The sequence below is a fragment of the Nipponia nippon genome, unplaced genomic scaffold (assembly GCF_047370975.1).
Source record: "Nipponia nippon isolate SJK-2023a ecotype South Korea unplaced genomic scaffold, ASM4737097v1 scaffold_9, whole genome shotgun sequence".
Lineage (NCBI taxonomy): Eukaryota > Metazoa > Chordata > Aves > Pelecaniformes > Threskiornithidae > Nipponia > Nipponia nippon.
The window spans coordinates 38,822-50,423 of NW_028262413.1; the positions used below are offsets into that span (position 1 = coordinate 38,822).

Consider the following 11,602-nt stretch of genomic DNA (forward strand, 5'->3'; position numbering starts at 1 on the left):
TAAGAACATATATGAAAAGGTACCAAAGAAGTGACGATCCATTAACTGATCGACCAGCTGCCTTCCATTCATTTGTCGGGTGGTTTCTCCCTTGGTTAGGAGTTAGAGAACTGGAAAAAGCAATAGTGACTATTTCAGCACTTATTGAAAACATAGAGAATGCGACAGCTGATGCTATCAAAGCCTTGCAAGGGAAGCGTCAGAGATTGGGGAAGCCACCCAAAATAGAATGGCATTGGATATGCTATTGGCTTCTCAAGGAGGGGTGTGTGCAGTGATCAATACTGGTTGTTGTGTATATGTGCATCAAAGTGGGCGAATCTCTACTGATTTAAATGAAATTTGGCAACAAACTAAAATCTAACATGAAATTCAAAAAGATGATGCATCTTCAGGATTCAGAGAGACTTGGGGATGGTTAACTTCCTGGTTCCCTGATTTAAACCTATGGATCAAGAGATTACTGGCATTATTAATAATAATCCTGTTAGCTTTTGTATGTCTGTATGTACTTCTACAATGCACCTGTAGGTGTTGCTTGGCCAGCAATCCGGCACAAAAATGACTTATCTAAGGAATACCCTTAGACAAGTCTCAAAAGGGGGAAATGTCAGAAACAGTCATTTTCCAATTAGCAAAACTGCTAACTGCTTGTGCCTTGGGAACAGAATTTGGGAGGGAGCTCAAAGAGATGAAAGTGTTTGTTTAAGTAACAAACTGTGGGCAACTAACGGCTCCAGCCTTGAGGAAGAGCTCACAGACCGATAAAAGGGAGCATCTCGGCACCAAAGACTGGACGGTGGCCAGAGAAGCGTGAAGTTTGATCAAACTGCAGAAGGTGGGTGAAAGGTAAACGTGGCGAGGGGAGATCGTGACCACCGACTCAATTCAGGACCGAAAAGACTTGCCCCCCCACCTGAAAGGAGCACGCCTGCTAATTTACATAGCAAGTGAGGCTAATTTAAGTACAGCAAACCAATAGTGTATGAAATGTTAATCACCAGCTGATAAGTGTAAATTTAGGCAGGTTTATACCAATCTTGTAACCTGACAAATACACTGCCGTTTTGTGTGAGGGTGTGCCTGATTTGTGGGAAATCGCCAAGCACCCAGCTTTGCGCAGACCTGAAATAAGTGATCAATGTCTCTCCTGAGTGGGTGGTCATTGGGCCGTTGCACACCGGGCAAAGGATCCGCCTTTCGGACAACAGAGGGAGCGGGTGGGGGGTGTCGGAGTTTGGGTGGGGGCAATGGGCAGATGGGGGGTGCAGGCAGCGCCCCAGGTGTCCAGAAGCAAAGAGGCTATGGGAGGGGGGAGCAGGGGAGCGGGGGCACGAGACTGGAGGGCAGGGGACACGTCACGGGGAAAAAAAAAACCCGCACAGGGGGAAAAACCTTGTGTGGGGGGACGTTTGGGTGGAGAGCACTTGGGAGGGCGCAGAGACAGGCAGAGGAGGACGGGGGGGCGGAGACGGACACGGACGGACAGCGGCTGTGTGTGGGTAGAAAGGTGCATGGGGGGACACGGGTGGGGATGACCTACACCAGGGGGTCCGCCCGGCATAATCCACAGCAGATAACTCACCTGGGATAAGCCGCAACGGATAGTCCGCTCCGGAGAAGGAATCCACGCCAGATAATCCCCAGCAATGCCCCTCAAACTGCCAGCGGTTCACCCCAAATTTGGCCCAAATTAGCAGTGTTTTTTGGTGGGTTTTGGTTTGTTTTTTGGTTGTTTGTGTTTTTTTTTTTTTTTTTTTTTTTTGCTTTGACATCATACAAAACTTGGGATTTTCTGCTTTCCAAAATATTCAGTTCTGGGGTTTTCCGGCGCTTTTCCACAACATAACAATGGGTCATTTTTCGTTTTGGTTTTCTGCATTAACATGGGGGGGTGGTGCTTGCTTTCCAGCTGCACAAATCCAGGAGGATTCGGCTTTCCTGGGAGCCCCAAACTGTGTTGCTCCCCCCCTCCAAATTGTGTGGCCCCGCAGGGGAAAGTCCCCGTTTGGGGGAAACTGGCCCCAAAGCGGGATGGGAAAAGGGGGAAGGGACAGCTTTGGAAAGTGCTTTTATACCTGCAAGAGAGATTCGAGGGGGAGGTCGAGTTTTTAAATCCTTTCTATAAACAGGGTTTCTTTGCATTTTAGAAACCTTCTGTAGCATAGACGTTTACACTTACGTAGCTAGTTACACATACATATATTCAGGCAACAGATACCTTTGATGCATATTACCTGTTTACACTATTATATCTATTGACATGTACGTGGCTATTTACATTTATTATATAGAACATCTATTTAGATTAGCTAGCTGTTTAGACTTGGATATTTTGACACTTTGATATCTTAGACTTCCCTCTTTAGACTTAGATACCTACTTACAATTCTATCTCTTTAGACTTAGTTCTGTTTACACTTCTATATAACCTTTTACTCTGTGACACACGGCGAGCGTAGAGAGCTCTACCTATCCAGACTTTTCTCTGTTTTAAATTCCTTCATATCCATCATCTCTTTTTGCATTTTAAACTCCTTTATTTCTTCACATATAGACAAGTTCTTTTTTATTTTAAAACCCTATCTATCTGTATTTAGATTTTTTAATAGTCTAAAATCCTTTATATAATATAGCGGATACAAGTTTGTATTTTGAAATCCTTTTTTTATATATATAAGTGAATATTATTTATATATATATAAAGGCGAGAGATTTTTCTCTACTGCAATGCCTCACACCTGTATTCACAGTTTTTAATGTTTTTAATGAATTTTCAGGCATTTTGGGGCTGTGACCCCCCTCCTCTGGGGGGAAACCTCCCCGTGACACCTTCATCCCCCACTCACCTGCTCCTCTGTTTCATCATCACGCCCCTGCCCCCAGGGACATTGGGGTGCCCCAAATGACATCATCACCCCCAAGGCTCCTCCACCCCGCCCCACCCTTTTAATTCACCCCCCAAAAAAGGCACAAAAACAAGGAACACAGCCCCGACCGGCAGCTCGCTACTTTAATAATGCCGTTTACATATGTAGGCGCCCCCCCGAAAAGGGGAGCTCCGCCAGAGAAATAAAATGGGGGCAGCCCCCCCAAATGGTTGCAGCCCCCCCCAGCCCCTGTCCCGCAAGCCGGCGGCTGCCCCACGCCGCGGGGGGAGCCTGCCAGGGGACGGTGATGCACCTCTCGCTCAGGCTCTGCTCTACCGTGCTCCCCCTCCGTTCCCGCGCTGGCTTGGACTTATCCAAGGGCTGCAGTCCCTTAGGGGTTTAGCCGCTCCAAGTGGAGCCTGATCTACGAGCCAGTCTCTCCAGGAGCATACCTGCTGCGGCACAGACTTCTCCACAGTCACTTAGAGGTGCACCTGTTCCAGCGTGGCCTTCTCCACAGGCCACAATGCCTTCTGAGATATACTGGCTCCAGCATGGCCTTACCCACAGCCATGTTCTCTTCAGAAATAAACATACTCCAGCATGGCCTTACCCATGCCCACACGCCTTGAGGTGCTCCAGCATGAGCTCATGCACAGCCACCAATGCTTCAAGGCGTACCAGCTGCAGCACAGACTCATCCACAGCTACAGGTGTGTCGAGGGGTACTTTCTCCAGTGTGGCCTTCTCCTTCAGCCACAATCCCTTCAGAGGTATACCTGCTGCGGCACAGACATAACCATGGCCACAGATGCTTCGAGACATACCTGCTCTGGCATGGGCTTACCACGTCCACAGACGCTTTGGGGTGTCCTGCTCCCGCGTGGACTCATCCACAGGTCGCAGTCCCTCTGACTCAAGGTCAGCTGTCCTGGCCGTGCCCCCTCCCAGCTTCTTGTGCACCTGGCAGAGCATGGGAACCTGAAAAGTCCTTGACTAGTATAAACACTACTCAGTAACAAAAAACAAACATCAGCGTGTTATCAACATTATTCTCATCCTAAATCCAAAACACAGCACTATACCAGCTACTAAGAAGAAATTTCACTCTAACCCAGCTGAAACGAGTACAAGTCCTTGCACTGCTGCTGCGCATCTTGCTGGCTTGGTCGATAAAGCTGGAAGCGAAGCGTAACGCTTTCGAGGGTAAAAGGAAAACCAGAGGACAAATCGCAGCAATTCGCTTCCTACTAAAAAAGCTGTGCGTGTGCTTACAGACATCCAATAAAAATACTTCTACTGGAGAAGGGCTGGATTTTCCTTTTGCGTTAATTTAACTTGCACAGCTGTGAATCGATACCAGCAGATTATCTGTCTCCAAGATACGCAGTTATCATTTGACCAGGGGTTTTTTGCGCCTTACGTCATTAGGAGCGACATCTGGCCAGCCGCGCTGCCCGAGAGAGATGCTACTGAACTGCCAGGGAAACGCACCCTTGAAAGCCAGACAGAAAGAAAAGTACTTCAGAGCACTCCGTCAAACGAGCGGGGGGGGGGGAAACCCGTAACGTTCAGTTGCCTCTCCTGGTCAACGTTTAGAACAAATACCTAACGGCTCAAATACACCTAAGCAATTGTACGCCACAGCTAGTTGGCAGTTACAGTTGAAACAATGCCACAGCTAGTTGGCAGCTGCAGGTGAAACAATGCAAGGCAGTTTGTATAGACAATTTTAACTTTTTTTTTCTTCCTAAAGTTACATCTAGGGTAGAAAAATCAGTGAGAGAAGAGATCCCCCATACGGTTTTACTTTGCGGGCGGAATCCAATCCCCGGGGCTGCAATGCCTAAGGCTACCAAAAAGGACCGGCAGATTTGCTAACGCTTTTGGCTGCACCGAAGCACGCAGAGGAACGCGTGTTGATGACATCTCGGCTGTTGCACCTGAGAACCAGCGATGCCATCAACTTCCGGAAGACGTGCTGTGCTCGGCTCTTTGGAAGCAAACGGACTTTTCTTTCTTTTTTTTTTTTTTTTTTTTTTTCTTTTTTTAAGAGAGCGGAAAGTCTCGCTGCTGCTGACTTCTACTGCCAAGCGCATCATCTCTGAAGATCCCCACTCTGATGGGGAGTTCATAAAACACAACTTCTTTGAATGAGAAAGACTTCCATTCTGGAAAATCTCTTTCCAACTGAAGTAAGAAACCACACGCTGTAGGTTAAGGAAAAAGGACGCTGCCGAAGCAGTAACTCACCGAAACCACGTCAGGACTCGCTGTCGCTACTTACAAGGCTGGCAATGCTTCCCGGGAAAGCGACACCGATTCCTCCTCTTTTGTCCACGTCTCTCCTTGGACCTGGATCGCTTTTAGTACGGACGCTAGTATCTCAGTAAGCTTTTCAAGTACTACTCTACGATATTTTCAAAACTTATTGACTGAAAAAGCACACAGCTTCTATGACGAAAACAAAGCCTGTTTCTTCTGAACGCCTGAACTCTTACAAACGGCGTCTTTCCTCTTTTAGGACGCAACTATTTTCCCGATATCATTTCCTAGTAAGCGCACAGAAACAGAAGATTGCGCTTTCAGGAAGGCAAAATAAACGGAGGGAAGTCGGCTTTGCACAGGCAGAACACGCTCCAGCGCAGACCTTCTTTTCCTTTTAGGATCTGCGTTACAATAGTTCCTAGAAAAACTACAGAAGGAAGGAGAGCTGGCGCATTCTTGACGTTAACTTTGAAGTCCATGCTACAAGCGCCTTAGGAAAAACGCGGACACGCATCGCGGACGTACCTTGTACTCGCAGACCGCTACGCAGCCTTTCCGTCCGTCTTGCGCTTTCACGGCAGAAGAAAGGGCGACCACGGTGAAACGGCGGCAGCTGACACTCTGCTGAGAGAGGAAAAAAAACCTGTAGCATAAAGCTGGGGAGGAGTCCCAAGCTGCCCGGTTTTGTGAAGTCTTGCGAAGGCTACAGCCGAGCAAAGGAAAAAAGAGCCCTTTGGAACATAGTGCCAAACAACATTCGGCAATAAAACTCGGAGGCGTTTGACACGCGCCCATTTTTTGGTAACTTGCTATTTGCTTCCTGTTATCGTTGTTCTTCCTTCAGAACCTCTACTTGGAGCCAACTTCTTTGCTACCGGTTCAAGCGTTTCCCTTCCTGGTATTACTAGCACACGGGCCCAGGCAAGTCCCTGAACTGCTCTTCCGAACTTCTCCAAACGACAATTACAGCCACAAAAGAGGACTTCAAGAGAGGAAAAGGAGAGGCCGGGCAGCAAAAGAGCTCTGCAGGCTGCCACCAGTCAACATTCCACTCTTTTTCTTTTCTTTTAAATACACCCCCCCCACCCCCGAATACAAACAAAAAAACCCCCATGACCTTGTATTTTTTTCCTTTGGGAGCTCACCCCTGTCTCAGCACAGTGTCCTCCACAGAGCAGGAAGCGCAGACGATCTGTATCCCGATTTGCACGGGAAAAGGATTTGAAATCCTTTTCTCTCTCTATATATAGAAATGAATATTATTTTTCAATATATATATATAAAGGCAAGAGATTTTCCTCTACTGCAATGCCTCGCACCCGTATTTCCAGTTTTTAACGTTTTTAATCACACACATGAGTTTTCAGGCATTTTGGGGCTGTGACCCCCCCTCCTCTGGGAGGGAACCTCCCCGTGACACCTTCATCCCCCACTCACCTGCTCCTCTGTTTCATCATCACGCCCCCGCCCCCAGGGACATTGGGGTGCCCCAAATGACATCATCACCCCCAAGGCCCCTCCACACTTTTTCATCACCCCCCCAAAAAAGGCACAAAACAAGGAAAACAGCCCCGACCGGCAGCTCGCTACTTTAATAATGCCGTTTACATATGTAGGCGCCCCCCCGAAAAGGGGAGCTCCGCCAGAGAAATAAAATGGGGGCAGCCCCCCCCAGCCCCTGTCCCGCAAGCCAGCGGCTGCCCCACGCCGCGGGGGGAGCCTGCCAGGGGATGGTGCCGCACCTCTCGCTCAGGCTCACAACATACACCTGGAGAATTTGTCAAGTGGTACAGCCATTAAGAGCAGCTCGAGCTGGGTGCCTCCAGAGAGGGACCCCGAACCTAAAACAGCCCTGGGCAATTACACCCTTGCAGTTCTAGTTCCCCTCCCCTCAGGAGTCAGTTTGGTCCAACAGCAATATTTGGGTCTGGGCTCTTCTTGTTCCTTATTGGATCCCTTCCCTGTATGCAGCGAGGACCTTCCTTTTGTTATCTTCAACAACCACGGCTTCTGCCCACAGCCACAGCTACCTTATCTTCCTGGTTTGCACCAGTTTTAGAGCCTTCCTTCACATAGTGAGGTGCAAGTCCAGCACATGGTCAGCGGATCCAGGTGAAAGCTCACAGCTTGCAGTCTAAGGCTTTAACAGGTCTTTGGATCCTTATTTGAAGTGTGGGTACTACCTGTAAAACCTGAAAAACAAGGGATGCTTATAGCTTCACCAACAATATGACACTTGAAAAACAACTGCTACTTCAGCCCTCTAGTCATCAGTCACCATGCCTGAGTCGGCTCCAGTGCCCACATCCCACATGGCTTCACACCTTCCAAGTATAACAAAATCCCCAAACCGTAAGCTCATCATATAGCCATGAGTCACACCTTCCCTCTAACACTGCCCCACCTTCTTACAGCACTCGCATCACCTCTGTCACCCTGCACAGCTCATCCCCCTGCATCTGCGAAATAACCGTTATATCAACAAGTCATTCAGATGCAGAACAATAGTTTAACCCTTCCAGAGGTCTTGTTCCCATTTAGGAATACGATCTAGAGCAGAACTACAGCCTGCCATTGAAAAAATACACAACTCAAATATTAAGCTCTACACATACAAGCCTTAACACCTTTGAGATTCCATCTGCTCAACAAACAGCACTTAAGTGCCTCTCCCAGACAGCTGTGGTCATCCCCTAAGCACCTGCAAAATGCTACAGCAATTACCGTCCTCACCTGCTGCCTATGGCTGCTTCTTCCAAGATGGCCTGTACAGCCTTTGCCAAAACAGTCTAGGCATATTAACATTAACCATGCACTCTTAGTGCTTCCCTTCCCAACTCTACCTTTGCTACACCCCCAGGCAGAGCAGCTTCAACCTAGACACACACATGCACAGACGGACGCTGTACACAAACACTGCAAGTGACATGACCCAGAGATCCAAGAAAACTCTTGGCAAGAAGTATGAGCCCCAGCACAGAGATGCCATCAGGTGAGAAGATCAGTGGGGCCATGAGGAAGAACCTATGGCAGCCCCAGAAAAGTCAGATGTCATCACCAGTGACAAAAAGATGTGTATGAAGACATGTCCGTAACTGGGACAATGGATGCATGAGAAGCCAGGCTTAAAGACCTAAGAATGTTAAGACACAGGGAACAAGTCCCAGAAAAGGGCTCCAGGAAAACAGACTGCTCTTGAGCAACGATGCTAACACTGCCTTAATCGCCACTGCATAAAGATGACTATCCGTAAACTTCTAATACGGAAGACACTCAAGACATATCCACATGTTTGACTTATAACATCAGAAAGGAAGCACTCAGTTAGCATTACACTGATGAGCCAAGGCTTGCAAGACCCCTGACATTGCTACCAATGTGCCCGCTGGGCATGGAGAACAATGGAGACATCAAGACCCAAGTATGGTACAGGACACAGAAGACAGGCTACAAAGACAACACGATAATGCAGACACAGGCTGGAACTGCCCTGCCTGACAGACACTCATGTTTTACAGGAAGAACCCCATGCCCTCTCTGCCCAAACGTGCCCAATCTCAAACCGCCTTCTCCACTACACTGATTTTAAAACCCCTGCTTGCCCCACCTGCGCTTCCCCCACCCAACCGACCACCTGCACAGATAGCATCAGCCTTTGACTTGCCTTTCAGAGGGCTGGGGGTCAGAAACCATCTTTTAAAAAGACCACATAGGCTAGCTAGGATGTTGCTGCCATCACCCAGATCCTCTTCATCCTCTGCAAACATGGAGTGCCATCGCTCAGCGCCACACCAGTCAACACTGACCTCTTCGGCAACAATGCTTGCCTCGGAAGCACCTTGGCCTTCTGCTCTCTTCTAGTCTAACGCCAGATGTTGTGGCCAGCATCGCCTGTGACACCTAGAAAACTAGAAATATAAAACAACCTTTGTGTCTGGAAGCAGTCACCTGCTCAAACAGCTCTACACCTCAAAATAAACTGCTGCTACAGTTGATGTTCATCACCCACCTTGCCTGATGACCTCAGGCCAGACCTTCTGATTTGCATATAGTTTTGTGAGTCACTTTACACATTCAAAACAGAGCGCTAGCTAGGCACATAGGCGCCAACAGGGGCACGTTCCCTCCGTCGCTGCGTGCCGACCTACCTTCTCGCAATGCTCCGCTCACCTCATCCCTTCAGCGTCCAGCTCCCTACTGTGCATCTGCAGCAACAATAAAACAAAGTCAACCAGGTGCTGACAAATACCCTAGCAAACAGCGAACCTTCCCCATTCTGACTTCTTCACTCTGCTAACCTTGCCTATTCATGCTTTATGCTCTGACCTGCCATGCTCAGTCAGCAACATCAGCGAGTTAAAAAAAACCAAGACAAACAGTAATACCCATAGGAAGTAAACAAACTTCCCTCTTCTTTCCCCTACCCGAATAGCCACATCCCCAGCTCATCCTTTCCCCCAGCCTGCTAACACAGTTCCACTCGCCTCCCGTGCTGTGCCTCCAGGGTCAGCGTCATGTCAAGCTCGCACTCATATAGTCGGTCCATCTCCAATGACTCAGGAACCATAACCTTTGATGCTGGGTCTGCCTTGGGAAAATGCAGAGGCACACAGATTTTATGTACCGCTTTCCAAAAGAGAGCCCACCGTGCAAGACAAACTAACAAATCCCTTTGACTGACTTACATACTCAGGCAACACAGAGACCCCCAAAGCACAAATCCCAAAACGATTGACCTCACCGCCCCCCATCACAGCCCACAATGCTGTCTGCTCACCTTCGCTGTCATGCCTCACTTACTGTCCTGCTTAGCCCAGAGCTATTACTTGAACTGCAATATTAAGTCCAACCATCCACCAACGCACAAAAATTAGTTACTGCCAGATGACTCAAATATAGGCAGAGACCAATAAGCCAAACACCAGAAGAGCTTGAGTAGCAAATGACCTTGGCTGGTGTAGTGACAGACTCTTCCTTTATGGATAAATAACTCCTAAATGACTCCATGAACTGGAGCACAGAGAACCCCTCGGCAGACATCATGCTCACCTGAGAACGCCGACGCGTACGGGACAGGAGACTGGGCTGCCTGAAGCTGCTTGCAGACAGAATGCTGTTAACAGATAACACTGCACTGTAAAGCCTGGGAGCAGAGGGAAGCACTGGAGAGCCCAGGGTTCCAGCGGGTATATTTTTATGTACCCTAATGTGCTCAATGCTTTCCGAGATAGGACTTGTCTGACACTCAGCCCTGCATGTTGCTATGCAGAGGACCAGACAGTTTACGCTCATCTCTCATGACTTTATCATTGTTCTATCTCCCATCAGCTGTGGGGAGAAAACCAGAACAGACCTGATCAAAATCCAAATAGAACTGCAAAACCCATCTAAGAAAGGCTGATGAACCCACCTGCCTTAACCACCCTCGGTCCCAAAACTTTGGAAAACCCCTTCTCTTCTCCTGAGCTGGCAGGGAAGGAAGCCCACTGCTTCCCGACAGCTCCTGCCCTGTATTTGCACCCCTGAACCTCCCATGTCAGCTGCTCCTCGGGAGCTGCTCTTCTGAGCTGTGCCCCACGTTCTGTGAGCACCTCTTATCTTTCATCTTCCCACAGACCCTGGGATCTGCTGCAGGCCCACCAAATAACTGAAGTCCTGATGCTTATGATCTATGAGGGGCCTGCTGCAATCCGCAAAGGTTTAGGGACAACGTGGTACCCTGTCAGCGATCAGGAAAGGCAATGAGCTATTCTGTGCCCTGAAAGACACCGTGCATATGTCCCTGCTGCTTTCTTGAGAAATACTGAAACCCCATACACAAACGCATTCAAGATGCCCACCTTAACCCCTGCCAGATCATCTCACCGTCACTCCTATTAAGAAATGATGTCAACAACTTGCACAGCATACAGCAAAACTGGGGAAAAAAAACCAAGGTTCCATTTTCAGTTAAGTCAGAAAGTCCAAGAAAATACAAAGCACTTAGAAAAAAAAAAAAAATCAACAAAACCAGACTTTTAAGCCATCTTGCCACCCCTGAAGATCCAATACAAAATTACAGAGCTGAAAAAAAAAAAAAGCTGCATACAAGTATACTTTCTATTATATCTGTTGTTGAACCTCCACTGGTCCTGAAACCCTCACCTCACACAGACACCCATGCTTCTCTCAATATCAAAACACCCCTGCCCAAAGAGCTGAGGCAGCTCAAAATCTGCAGCCAACTGAAGGAGCAGCAGGACACCAGCACCAGCAAAGCCCAGGAGCAGAATGAGCTCCCAGAGCAGAGGCTGCGGCTCAAATACCCCGGGCCCCGCCCACTGCCCCTCCCACAATCCCCTGGGAAAGGGGAGGAGCAAACCACCAGAGGAGGGGCGGCAGGGAGGCTTCTCCTCTGCCTTAGGTTTGTGACACGCAAAGCACTGAACAGAGAAAGCAACAGCTACTGGAAACAAGGATGACTG

General features: G+C 48.5%; 1 long non-coding RNA gene across 1 annotated transcript; it reads right to left on the reverse strand.

Moving 5' to 3' along the window:
• Nucleotides 1–6,711: 6,711 nt before the first annotated feature.
• LOC148050049 (uncharacterized) lies at nucleotides 6,712–11,398 on the reverse strand. The gene is made up of 7 exons (XR_015701517.1): nucleotides 11,283–11,398; nucleotides 10,979–11,055; nucleotides 10,188–10,251; nucleotides 9,623–9,722; nucleotides 9,287–9,343; nucleotides 8,803–9,046; nucleotides 6,712–7,330 (listed from the first exon to the last, which is right to left on the reverse strand). It is a non-coding gene; the product is annotated as an uncharacterized LOC148050049 (long non-coding RNA).
• Nucleotides 11,399–11,602: the final 204 nt, after the last annotated feature.